The 13,330-nt window shown below is 48.7% G+C and overlaps 1 protein-coding gene across 2 annotated transcripts in view; it reads right to left on the bottom strand.

The window, feature by feature from the left end:
* The window catches only part of ELMO2 (engulfment and cell motility 2), a 35,799-nt gene extending 27,296 nt beyond the window's left edge, over positions 1–8,503 (bottom strand). Inside the window, exon 1 of one of the 2 annotated variants that reach the window (XM_019749701.3) lies at positions 8,078–8,503. The gene's annotated coding sequence lies outside the window, so the exon portion shown is untranslated. The remainder of the gene's footprint in view (positions 1–8,077) is intronic. The other variant, XM_019749704.3, reaches the window with a different exon arrangement.
* Positions 8,504–13,330: the final 4,827 nt, after the last annotated feature.

The following is a 13,330-nucleotide window of genomic DNA, read 5'->3' as shown; positions in this document are numbered from 1 at the left end:
AAAAGAGCTAAAGCTCCTTAATTCACAGGTCCACTTTACTGTGACCCCGCAGGGCATTTCCTAGGTTGATTGTCTCTTTATTAAAGTTAGCCCTGAGTGATTCCCGGCTATACCAAGAATTCATATCCATTTTCAAGCTTGAGAATTTGCAACCACAGGACTATTCAAGAGATACTATACACCCCCTTCTCAGCAATTCTGCCCTTTCCCACAAAGCCCAGGCAGCCCATGTGATCGGAATGACACTCTCCCCCACCACGCCGCAGCTGACCGCACCAAGGTGAACACTCAGCCTTAGCTGGACTAGTCCATTTCTTTCTCTTGAACTTAAAGACACAGGGTAAAGGGGTTGGATGGCAATGGGTCCTGGAGCAGAAAGGTACTGTCAACTTCAGAGTAGGTACCACGGCAGGCCAAAGCCACTCGAAAGCCAATGATATGGAGAAGCAAAAACCAAGAGCCTTGCAGGGGAAGTTGCTCTGAAGGAAGAATCCAGAAATGTGTAGGCGAGTGGAGGCTAGAAACCAGAAACCACGAAGTCCCAGAAAGAGATGGAAAAAGCCACTGGCTGATGACCTTCCAGATTCCATGGTGGCACCTCCTACCCTTGGGGTACCTGAAACCCCCTGTATCCTGCCAATAAACCTCCTTTTACATTAAACTAACCCGTGTTTCTGTTCATTGTAACTAAAAAGCGGAAGACTACGATTGACCCCAAGCTTTGAAGGAACTCAGAACGGGAGGTCTGAACAGGCAGCAGCAGAAGAGGCATCAGACGACGGCACTGAGCAAGCCCCTAGTTAACGCTGGCGGAATTAAGGAAGAGCCAAACCCACTTGGCTAAGTCTGGCTTATTGTAAACAGAACAGTTACATGGTGACTTCGTAGCAACCATCTCGTACGTAATAGTCACGTGTGGGCGGCGTCTTTACAGCTGACCGCTCGCTCTAGAGCGCTATGACAGCGCATGCGCACAAGAACCTGACCAGCATCCCCATTTTACGGACGAGACACCTGAGCACAGACGGGTGAGAAGCTTGTCTCCCACACGCCTCCTTCCCACCCCTCCCCGCCCCCAAAAAGAAATAAGAAATCACATCAGAACTGGGTCTCGAGGCTGGGCCTGAGGATTTCAGTGAGTTCTCTTCCCTCTGCATCAGGGAAGATGCTGATGACGACACTGGCCCACATTAACATAGAGCTGAGGCTGTTCCAAGGGCATTCATATCATCGTTCATTCCATCCACACAGCAACCCTGTGCGGTGCATTATTACCCCCAGTTTACAGGTAAGAAGATGGAGACACGGAAAAACGAAGTACCGCGCTCAGCATCACAGCTCGTACGCGGCACAGCCCGAATCCGATCCCAGGCAGCCGGGTGTCTGAAAGCCAGGTGGAAGCGGGGAGCAGTGTAACCTGGTCCGTCGCAGGTGCTCAGGGGAGAATTCCGGTTTGCCGTACCTGACGCAACAGCCCACGGAAGCTCAGAGACCCACGTGACAAGAGCTCGCGGCTGTAACAGGTAATGGTCCTCCGCCACCTCAAGAACGTGATCCCTGCCCCCTCACGGTGCCCAGCCCTTCACAATCTAGCCAGAGCTTCCTGCACTGCTTGCTATCTCCACGAGGCAGGCCATGCTCTTTCATTTCTTCTGCACCTTTGTGCATTTTCTCCTTTGCTTTGACTGTCAAAAGAGCTCCTACTCAAGCTTCAAAGCCCAGCTCTGGTGTCACTGCCTCTTTGCCCCCTTCTTAGCTCTCCCCGCCTTTCCCAGGCAAACTGAAACAGGACAGGGGCCACGTGGCCTCACAGCATTCTGTTCACACCTGTGGGAAGGCTCCTGCCCGGCTATGCAGGTACACACATCGCCCTTCTTCACTGGCTCCTCCTCCAGGGCAGGCACCGCCCTGCGGGCTCCTAACCTAGCACAGCACCTGGCATACAGTTATGGTTCAATAAGGACCCATGTCTGCTCAAGGCCACCAGCTTTGATTCCTTAACCCCTACGAACCCGGCTGGCTCTACAAGGAAAGGGCCTGGCACGAACTGTCCTAGTTGCTTGGTGTTCCCTTCATGTCCCACCACCTTCCAGTTACACGGCAGTGCCCTTCTTTCAAGTTTTGTTTTCATTTCTAAATTTAGAGCATGTCTCATTGGAAAATCAGATTTAGCATCCCTGACTCTCATTAAAAGACAGGGGGAAATATCCCTCTGCTTTTCTCCCTATAGAAACATCAGGCGGTAGGAGAAGAGAAGTAATAATATTCTCCAGTCTCCCCAGGATAAAGGATCTCCTTGTAGGGAACTAACTCTTCCAGCACTTGTTTGCTTACTCTTTTCATTTTCATTTTAGAAAGGAAGTGGAAATTAGGTCGAAGCAATTCAATAACATTGCAAAATTCCCGGGGCTATAAATAGCCTCTTGTCCACCTCTCAGCAATACTATAGAATTCAATAGCCAACAGGCAGGCTGAGGGAGCTGGATGCCACATCCAGGCCCAGGAGGCAATGACGTAACATACCCCTTCCATTAAACACCTCTCCACCCCACGCCCTTCCATGCTCTTGAAAGTATTACGGACATAAAGAGGACTTGGACAACTCAAAATGCCACAGAACAGGAGAGAGGCACACACTGAACTGAAGAAGATAATTCTAGAAGACACGAGAATGAAAGCCCAGGTTTTCAAAGGCTAAGCTGGGGAAACAAGAGAAAAACAGCAACATCTCCAATGAAGGCATGCTCAGCAAACCAGCACCACGGGGCTTTCTCAATCACCCAGGCGGTGACAGTAGAGCGGGTGGAGTTGGGTAGCCCATCTTCAGAAAGGAAGTGAAAAATGATCCCTTCCCATTAGTAAGGAATTCAGAATGAAGAATGCCAGAGGTTTCCCCCTCCCCCCTCCCCCTATTCCTTTTAAGGATAAGGATTGACCAGGGCTTTTTGTTCGGTTCTTTTGCTGTTGGTTCAGTGTGGGAGGCATGGGTAAGTTTGGTTTATGTTTCCGGCAGCACACCAGGAAGGCAACTAGAGGTCACACCCTCTTTATAATCGAGAACATAATCTCGACAGAGGCTTCTCCCTCAAATCTTTCATCTGAGAAGTGACTCAACTTCCCTTAGTTCAGACCACTGTGTGAGGACGCGGCTCTGAGCTACAGAAGAGGGGAATCTGGTTGGCAGAGATTCAGGTTGACACTCACTGCTAGAAACGCTGAGAAGGACCATCATGCCAGCGGCAGCTGAGGTTTCTCTTTTATTGAAATGTGTTGCATACAGGACTCACTCAAACGTGTGGTTAAAAGCCACTAAGTTAGACAGAACCCGAGTGCGGTGAGGAAGGGTGTGGGGACAGGGTAACTGTTTGGGCTTCTTCCCCTACCCTAAGAATCACCTAGGTCTCCTCTTAGCCTGCTTGGAAACTTTCTATAGCGTCGCTGTACTTACACGCCTTAGCAGAGCATTCGGCTTACTCCAGTTGTGTGTGACTTTCAGGGTAGAACTGGCTTTCAGACTCTCCCTTGTAGATGGTACGTCCGTCACATCAGGCCACCTTGTTCCCTTAAACATCAAGCTCCTCTAAATCTGAACTTTTGCTTGTGCCGTTATTCCCTCCACCTTGTCCGGTGGACAAACTACTCATCCTCCCTCAGGACCCAACTAAGACAATCACTCTTCTTTCTCCGTGGATGTCCTAGTTCTCTCACGTCAGGCAAAATGAGTCATACCCTCAGTGCTCCCAGTCTCTCCTACACATCTTCACAGTCCCACCGATTGATAATTCTCTACGGGCAGTCTCTTCTCTTGCTACTCAGTGTGATCTGCACCCCAGCGGCATGGGCACTGCCTGGGAGCCTGCAGGAATGCAGAATCACCCATGGAATCAGAATCTGCCTTGAAACAAGACCCTCCCCCACCCGGGTGGTTCACACGCAACTTCAAGTCTGAGAAGCAGACTCTAGACCAGTGGTTATCAACTCTGATTGTGCACCACCAATGCCCACCCCACATTGACAAACTCCTCCAGGTGACTCTACTGGGTGGCCAGGGACGAGAGCCACAGTTCCAGGACAGTCAGCAGTCTGAGGACAGGGACTCATCAAGCCAGTGTCTACTCCCCCGCCTACTCTAATTAAAGTTCACAGCACACTGCCTGGTACACAGCTGTGCCCACAGAATTCCACACCAAAAATACCCTCCAGGGTGCCCCTAGACCTAACTGCCCTTCAAAGAGAATAAAAACACTAACAACAGAGGATTATCCATCGCGTAGAACTTTGCAAATCCCTAGCTATAATAATCGAGGAGATGGATTTAGAAGGGGTCAGTGTTTACAGACCACTAGCCTCCGTTTTTTGGAAATGAAACAGAAACTGAATGGGAAATACAGATGAACTTTAAGAGACGGTTTCCCTTCTGCAGACTGCCTGGGTTGCAACAGGAAGGCGGAGCTTGTGTAGAGATGGGGGAGTGTGGCGAGCTGAGAAGAGTCCTGGGTTCTGACTGAAATCCTGGGCTGTGGGCCTGACTCTTCATTACCCACCATAACAACACAGCTTTGTTCTCGTAAAATCAGGCCAGGCCCTCTCATTTTATAAATAAGGGAACCGAGGTCATACTGCCAGTTAGGGACAAAGAAGGCTTGGGGTCCCACTTCTGGCTTAGTCCTCCCCACAGCCCAGGAGACCTGACCGCCCAGCTTGGCCACGGGCACAAGCCTCTCTCTGGACCTCGGGTCCTGATCTACGTGAGGGGGCTGGACTAGATATTTTTGAGGTCTCTTCCAACCTTGATCTTCTAGTGAGACAGTATAGCCAAACAGGAGCTTGTGGTCTGGAGTGGGACAGCCCTGAATTAGGATCCCAGTTCTAACAAGCTCTTTAGCTGTAAAATGGGGATTAGAATCAACCCTACTCTATAAAATTGTGAACATTAAGTAGGAGAATATATGTAAATTACTTAAGCATGATACCTGACACAGAGTAAGCAAAATTCCAACTGTGTGAACTTGAAGAAGTTGCAAAAACCATGTTTCCCCAGCACAAAAAAAGCCCTACCTGCCAAGCTGAAGTATATTGATGACAAAATGAGAACATACATGTATCTGTTAAGTCAATCGGGGAATAAAATCAATAGAGAAGGCAAAGTACTGCTGATGTTGTATTATTATTATTATTATTATTATTTTCTTCTTCTAGCGGAAGAAACTTGGAGGGTTTTAGAGTCAGTTCCAGAGCAGGGATGAATACAATGACACATAATAGGTGCTCAACAAATCTTTTTTAGTGACTCAATAAAAGCCAGCACGTCTAACAGGGTTACAAATTCAAATGCCTTAAGCGGCCAGGCAGGTAAGTAAATAAGCCATGCAGTAGCTACACAGGGACTGTGGCAAAGGGCAAAGCACCACCCTGGCTACAGGAATTCAGACTGAACACTTTAAACCCATTACACAGCTTAGCCGAGCCAGCCACTCTGCAGCCTCTGCACACCACTGATTCTGGTTCTTCATCACACCACACAGTGCCTGGCACACTGTTTAATCATTCTGTGATCTGCTCTTGTCTTTCCAAGTACACAATAGGCATCCTGAAGAGGAAGGCTGTGACTTATACTCCGCAGCATCCTACGTGGCCTAGAATAGTGCTGGCCTCACAGTAGGGGAGGGCCTCACTCAGGGAGCAATTGATGAACTGAAAAGCCACACTGTCAAAGCAAGCCTAGTACTCCCAGCACCGTTGAGATGCTGCAGGGTCTGTACAGTTTTCTACCCAGATCCTGGGACCAGGCTGCGCTGAGGTATGGTGACTGGATCACAGAAGGACTTGCCTTGCAGGTTTTTCCTTCAACTGCATTAAATGTGCTTGTTCCTGAGCTACCTAGGCAGGTAGTACCAATGTATCTAGACACATTTGTTGTGCACAGAACAAGACAGAATATACAATATACCCACAGGTGCCATTGTTTTCAAGAAGTTTAGTCCCGGGGCGGCCGGTTAGCTCAGTAGGTTAGAGCGCGGTGCTCATAACACCAAGGTTGCCAGTTCGATTCCCACATGGGCCAGTGAGCTGCGCCCTCCACAACTAGAGTGAAAACAACAACTTGACTTGGAGTTGATGGGTCCTGGAAAAACATACTGTTCCCCAACATTCCCCAATAAAAAAATAAAAGTTAGGTCCCCACTTCCCGTACCCCCATACTTCCTTGGCACCTCCTGGAGGCAGCATATGGTATAGAAAGATGCGGATTCCAGGTTAACAGATGGGGGTGCTGGTCCGAATCCTGCCTCCTCCACTCAAACTCTAAGCTAGGATGATCGCTGGCAGGAAACATAATTTTCAGAAGCTCATTATTTTTACTAGTAAAGTGCAGATAACAACAATTTCCTCAAAAGACTCTAGAGGGGAATTACATGTCACAGGCATATATAGCTCCTAGCACTGCACAGCCCAACCCCGCAGCCCATAGCACGGATGGCTACTGAGCATTTGAAACATGGTTACCCCGAATTGAGATGGGTTATAGGTGTACAACACACACCAGATTTCAAAGAATTAGTACACCCACATAAATGTGAAATAACTCACTAGTAATTTTTTATATTGATCACGTTAAAATAATGTTTTGGAATATATGAGGTGAAGTAAAACACATTACAAAAATTAATTTCACCTGTTTGTTTTTACTTTTTTAATATGGCTACTAAAAAATTTAAAATTACGCATATTTAAAATTACACAGATTGCGTTATATTTCTATTGGACAGCATTGCTCCAACACAGAGCCTGGCACTGCACCAGAGTTGTTTTCCTTCCCCCACCGGTCAGACATCAGGGGCCACAACTCATACCCCCTTCCTCCTGCCAAAGCCAAGTCCTCCATTTATTTTTCAAAATAAGTATTTAAGTGCCTGGCCCTGTGCAAGATGCTGGCGATACAAGGAGCAAAAGCAGACACCATCTTCTTCCCTGTGGACCTTACTGTCTGGTGGGATAGGCAGACGTTCATACTTTCCTAAGTAAATGTAAAACTGCAGCTGTGCAAGTGTCGTAAAGGAGAAGTACACAGGGTGATGAAAGTGAGGAATTCACTTGGTGGGGGAGTCCGGGACCACGGCTGCCTCTGGAGGAAGTGACTTAAGTGGAGATTTGAAGGATGAAGCGTTTACTGGAGTAAGACAGGCGGGAGGAGAACCTCAGGGAGAAGGAAGTCCAAGTGTGAAGACCCCGAAGAGGGCCAGAGCTCGGTTTGCAGTGCGGGGAGGGCATTCAGCGCGAGGGATCCGCAAACTGAGAGGAGGGAAAGGTGGGGGGGGGGGAGGGCTAGATCGCCAGGGCTTGGGTGAGGACATGGGGGCTCATCTTGCAAGTGGTGAGAAGCCCGCCAGTTGGAAGCAGCGGAGTGTCCGGGTCTGATGTGCATTTTGAAGATTCTTCTGGCTACCGTGGGAGGCCCACAGGAGTGCATGTGGGCAGATCAGTTAGGACACGAACAGTCCAGATAAGAGACGAGAAAGGCCTGAACTGAGTGGAGAGGCGGAGATGCAAAGTAGATGGATTGCAGGCTACTGAGCCGGCCAGATTGACGGGGCGGGGTGATGAGCAGGGTATGTGTGTGTGGAGTGGCGATGTCCGGAAAGCTTTCGGACGTGTGCCACCCAGGTCCACACACTCTCCGGACTCCTATCGAGCTGTGTTCCATCCTGTCCGTCTCCCATCTCCTCCCTCCCCCATCTTCTCGTCGCATCCCCGGGCTCCATCCTCCCACCCTCCTCCTTCCTCAGACCCCTGCCCGGCCCTGCCCCCTCTCCTCCAGGCCTGGTCCGCCCTCTTCCCCATCTGACCCCTCTTCCTGGCCCGGGACCCCGTGCCCCACTGGACCGCGACCACTCAGGGGCCTGCCGAACCCGCGCGGTGGAACCCAGGCCCGCCCTCTCTAAGCCCTCAGCCCCCAGGGCAGAAGCACGCTGCAGCCTCCGGCCCCCGTCCCATCCCGGCTTCTCCTTGCTGCGTCCTTCCGGCTAAGCCCCTCTCAGCGGCCCGCCACGCCCTAGCCCTCCGCGCGCCCCTCACTCACCAGGGCGCGGACCTAGGCCCAGCTCCCGCGCCCGGGTCTCGCCGCCCTGCTCCTCCAGCCTCCGCTCGCTCCGCCTTCCCGGGACCCCGCCCCGTGCAGACCAACTCGGGCCTCTATTGCTTCGTTTCGCCGTCAAGCTGAATTCGATTTCTTCAATTGGGTTGTTTGCTTGTCACTCAAACAAGGGCGGGCACAGTTTACGGGGAAACACCGGCGGTCCCCGCCCCTTAGCGGAGGCCTCTTAAAGAAATAGTTGCTTTTTCTCCTCCCGAGGCTATGGGATCAGGCACAACGGGATTCTCACTAAATGCAAGAGGCAGCAGTTTTGTTTTTTTCTCCCCCTCAAACTTTTCTTTTGGAACAGCCGGCAGTGAAGAAACAGGCTTTGATTCCTTGTGACCAATGAGAGGTTTTGGAGGCTAAGCTTGTTCTCCGGTGGCACTCAGTCCCGTGCCCAGCGGGCAAGTAACGCACACTCAACGGTGGAGATGACTGAGTGGGAGGTGACAGTCGTGTCAGAGGCTGTGAGCAGCCGCGGCTGATCACCACCGAAATGGAGCTAATTATACCGACACCCAGGGCTGACCGTGGGCGCTGAGCAGAGGCAGAGGGGTACAGCTCAGCTGTACTGTTGGTAGAGACCCGTGGGTGGTGGCATTCGTCACTGCACCTGCGATGGGAACAAGGCCGGCACCGTGCCAAGGCCTCACTCGTGCTATCTCCCTTTATACTCTCAGCAACTCTGAGGTGGATATTATGCTGATCCCCTTCTTACAGAAGAGGAAACTGATACTCGGAGACGGCCAAAGATCATGCAAAGTGATGGGCAGAGCGAGACACCATCCTGTGCCTGTCTGATTTCAAAGTATATATTTTACCAGTTTTCTTTCACAGATCCTTACAACTCCCAGAGGTAGGTATTTTGTTGTCCATTTTACAGATGCCCAACAGACTAAATAATGAAACTGATACTCAGCAAAGAGACTAAATAACGACTGCCCTTTAAACGGCACTTTACAGTCTGCAAAGCAGTTTTACATATGTTGTTTCATTTGATCTTCAGAACATCTTGGACTTGAAGATAATTTTTATTAGTCCTTTTTCCTGGTGCATAAAGTGATGCTCAGGGAATTTGAGGGTTAGTAATAGCTGATATCACTGCCGCCTTTGCAGAGGTCATCAGCAAACTTGCAACAAAGGTCCAGATAGGACATACTTTTGCCCACATGGTCTCTGTCACAACCACTCAACTTTGCTGATGTCGTGTGAAAGCAACCAGACAGTATATGAACAGATGATTGTGTCTGGGTTCTTTTGCACCTTTATTTACAAAAATAGGTGGTAGCCAGTGGCCATAGTTTGCCCACCCCCGGTCTACAGTGCTTTGCTGGACACTGGAGCCTTTTATAGACCATTGCTTTGTGGGATCCTCACCGCCACCTCGTTATTATTCATGCTGCTACCCTGTTTCCCCGAAAATAAGACCTAACTGGACAATCAGCTCTAATGCGTCTTTTGGAGCAAAAATTAATATAAGACCCGGTGTTATATTTTATACTATACTATACTATACTATTATATTATATTAAAGACCCGGTCTTATATTATAGTAAAATAATACCGGGTCTTATATTAATTTTTGCTCCAAAAGACGCATTAGAGCTGATTGTCCGGCTAGGTCTTATTTTCGGGGAAACACGGCATTGTTTGTTACTAATGTATTGTTATTGTTCATGATGTTGTTTTCATCCTTATCATCTTACAAAGGAGCAAGCTGTAAGGCATGTCAATCAAAGTTACAGATTTACCTGACAGCAATGCAGGAACCGGAAGTCAGATCCAGTTTTCCTCCCTCCAAATTCCATCCTCTCTCTCCCACACTGTGTTGGGAGATTGCAGGAGAGCTCCATGTTGGTCTAGCAGATTTCCTTCCTGCCCCAGGCAGGATGACAAGCCGTGTTCATTTTGCCTTTTCCTGGCTCCAGGGCTTCCTCCTCCTCAGGGGCATTCTCCCACTCCTCCCTGCTTTCCCCATGAACACCTCTCCCTCCCTGAGCCCCTATGGTGCTTATACCCAACAGCCTTTAATATTACTGAGAAGAGATTATGCTGGAAAATAGGCTCCCTGTGGGCAGTGACAGTGGTGGAATCTGCTAGCACTGTACTGGCTGTTTCGTTTTCACAGCTTGCAGAAATCCCTTCTCCCTGCCTTCAGTCACATGTCTGCCCAGCTAAGCTTCACTTCCCATCCTCCCTTGCAGTTAAGAACAGCTGGGTAACTAAGTCCTTGCCAGTGGACGTGATGTGTGAAACTTCAGGCAAGGCCTTTAGCCAATGGGCCTGCCTCCTCCCTGCTCCTTTTCCTTCTCACTTGCTGGGGAGCCTTCACCTTGTGATAATGAGGAAGTGCTGCGGGATGACAGCACCACAAATACAGAAGGTGCCAGGGTCCTAGAATGATCGTATGGAGCAGAAAGCTACCTGCTGACCTGGAAGTATTCCAGGTCACTTCATACTCTTATATGAAAGAGAAGTAATCTTTGTTACTAAAGCCACTAACTTTTTGGGGTGGGGTGGGGTGGGGGTGTGCATCTGTTTGATCCGGTAGAGCCAGCCCCGCACTTACACAACCCTGAGAGTGAAAGCCTCCTTGAATTTTGTGCCCTGGGTGCCTCATTTGCCTCACCCTAGCCCTGGCCCTGTGCAGTACATATTTTTCCAAGGAATGAATTGCTCACTTTAGCTTGAACAATACTTTTCCCTCTGATATGCCAGGGAGCATTCTTTAATTGCAAGTCTCAGGGACCAATTCTGGCTCACTTAAGCAGAAAAGGAGTTTACTGGCAGGCTAGTGGTGAATTCACAGAGGTGGCAGGAAGCTGGAGAACTAGGCTTAGAAAAGAACAGAGACTGGAGACGCTCTGGGTGTTTAGATAGCCAAAATGAATCCGTTTCTTGATCAGATCTCTCTTTCTTGATCAGATTTGTTTGTGATCAGAGTCAAAGTCCGTGGAGCAAGAGTCCAATTGGCTGAGTTCAGGTAACATGTCCTCCCCTTAGCTTAGGAGGGTGGGCACTGTGATTGACAGCTCCACCAAGACTGCACACAAGGGGAGAATTCCAGATCCCTCCACCTCCACTTCCAGCTGCTACCCCTGGGCAACCGAGACCAGGTGTCCTATTTTCAGGCTGGGATCAAGTAGAAGTACCTGAAGGTAAATGTCTTGATTACACAAACCCAACAGTGTCTGGCACATGGTAGAGCATAATTGTTAAGATCCCTGGGCCTTATAATAATACAGAGCTCTCTGCTACTTACAAGCTGTGCATTCTTGTGTAAGTTACTAGATCTCTCTGAGCCTCAGTCTCCCCATCTGTACAATGGGGATTACAAGAGTACCGACCTTAATGCGTTATTGTGAGAATTAAATGAGATACAGTAAATGCACACCACTTAGCACAGTGCCTGGCACATGATAAGTGCTCAATAAATTGCAGGTAGTTTAAAAAATTACAGTGGGCCTTTAATAAGTATTTATCGTGTGAGCGGATTAGCTATAACATTTTGAGTTCTACCAAAATCACATCTAAAACTGGAGTGTGTTAAAATACCCCTCCCAGTTCTCTAATCCACGACCTTCCACATCTGTATGGTCTGTCATCCCCTGTGCGGCCTCACTTCTTCTCCAGTTTGGAGCCCTGGTCTTCACTATAATCACTCTGTCGTGCTCGCCTTCAATTCCTGTGCTCCATTCTCCCTCCATCTACTCAACTGGAAAATCCTAACTCTGTTTAACTCCAACGCGCCACCTGTTCCACACGTGTGCCCAGCAATGGACGGGGCCAGAGAGAAATACAGGCCCTCCGGCCCTCCCACTGTGGGCCACACTACAGTATGTATTTCCTTGGCCAATCAATTCACTTTCACTCACCCAGAGGCTCGCTCACATCTTCTCCTCTCTTCTGCCTTCACCTCCTCACTCTAGTTGATGAATTTCTCATCTCTCTGACAAAAAAAGAAAGAGAGGAAAGAAGCAATAAGGAGAAAACTATCTCGTCTCCCTTTCTTGTTGTGAAATCCACCAATCTACCTGCATTAGCACCTAAGAGCTCTGCTGGTACCATAAATGCACCTTCTCTGATCCTCTGTAAGGGCAACCCTGCAGGTGTACCCTGATTTCATCTCCTCTCACCTACTCAGAAAGTTGGCTTCTGCAGTTATTTTCTCAGCCTTATAACATCAGCGCTTCTGTCATCCCCATCAGCACCCACCTGCACTGTAATATAGCCCATCTGTACCGTGCTGGGGGACTTAAAAAGACACACTCACCACCAGGGTCTACAAGACCTTCGACGAGCTGGCCCTTGACTACTTTGACTTAATCTATTTCCTCTCTCCCTCGAGCTCACTCTGCTTGAGTCCAACAGGTCTAATTTCCCATTCCTCAAACATAGTTTCCTCTCACCTCCGTGCCTTTGCACTTGCTGTTCCCTGTCCTGGAATGCTCTTCCCCTGATCACCACATGGCTTTACTGGGTGGTGACGACCCTATCTTCTCTAATCCAGGCCGTCCAACTCCACTCTGTTCGCTTAACTGGCTCTCATCTTCTTCACAGCACTTGACGTCATATTAGTGCTGTTTCCTGACTTCCACATTAGTCGTAAGCTCCATGGCAGCAGGGATGTTGGTTATCTTGTTCCTACCTGTATCCCCAGCACGTAGAGCATACCTAGTACATAATATGTGATCTGTATCTTATTTATTGCATCATTAAATAAACAAAAGGAAGCCATGGGTCAATGGAGGGTCTCTATGAACTGGACTCTTGTTATGTTTGGATCTTCCTCAACACTCCTAAGTTAAGCCTGGCCCTTCTCACATACAATTATCATACAAGTACAATCCTTGTAATCACACCAGAAGGATTTCTGATACGGTGGCTCACAAATGTCAAAACCTATGTTTATGTGCTAAAAGAAAAAGAACCAGTATTTCCTGTGGGTGTACTATGTGCCAAGAGTTATGTTGGGGACTATTATATACATTACTTCATTTAAAACTATCAATTTACTGTAGAGTATTAGAGCACCCATTTTACAGATGAGGGAGACTGAGGTTTAGAGATGCAAAGAAACTTGCTGAGGCCACACAGCCTGGTTGGTACCCAAGTCTGACTTCAAAGTACATGTCCGTCTCTTTATACTACCCACTGAAAACAATACACCCGGGCATTTCATTTTTCAAGTTGTTC

This window comes from Rhinolophus sinicus, chromosome 13 (assembly GCF_057876585.1).
Source record: "Rhinolophus sinicus isolate RSI-liver-muscle chromosome 13, RSI-T2T, whole genome shotgun sequence".
Classification (NCBI taxonomy): domain Eukaryota; kingdom Metazoa; phylum Chordata; class Mammalia; order Chiroptera; family Rhinolophidae; genus Rhinolophus; species Rhinolophus sinicus.
This window is presented reverse-complemented; position numbering and strand designations above follow the sequence as displayed.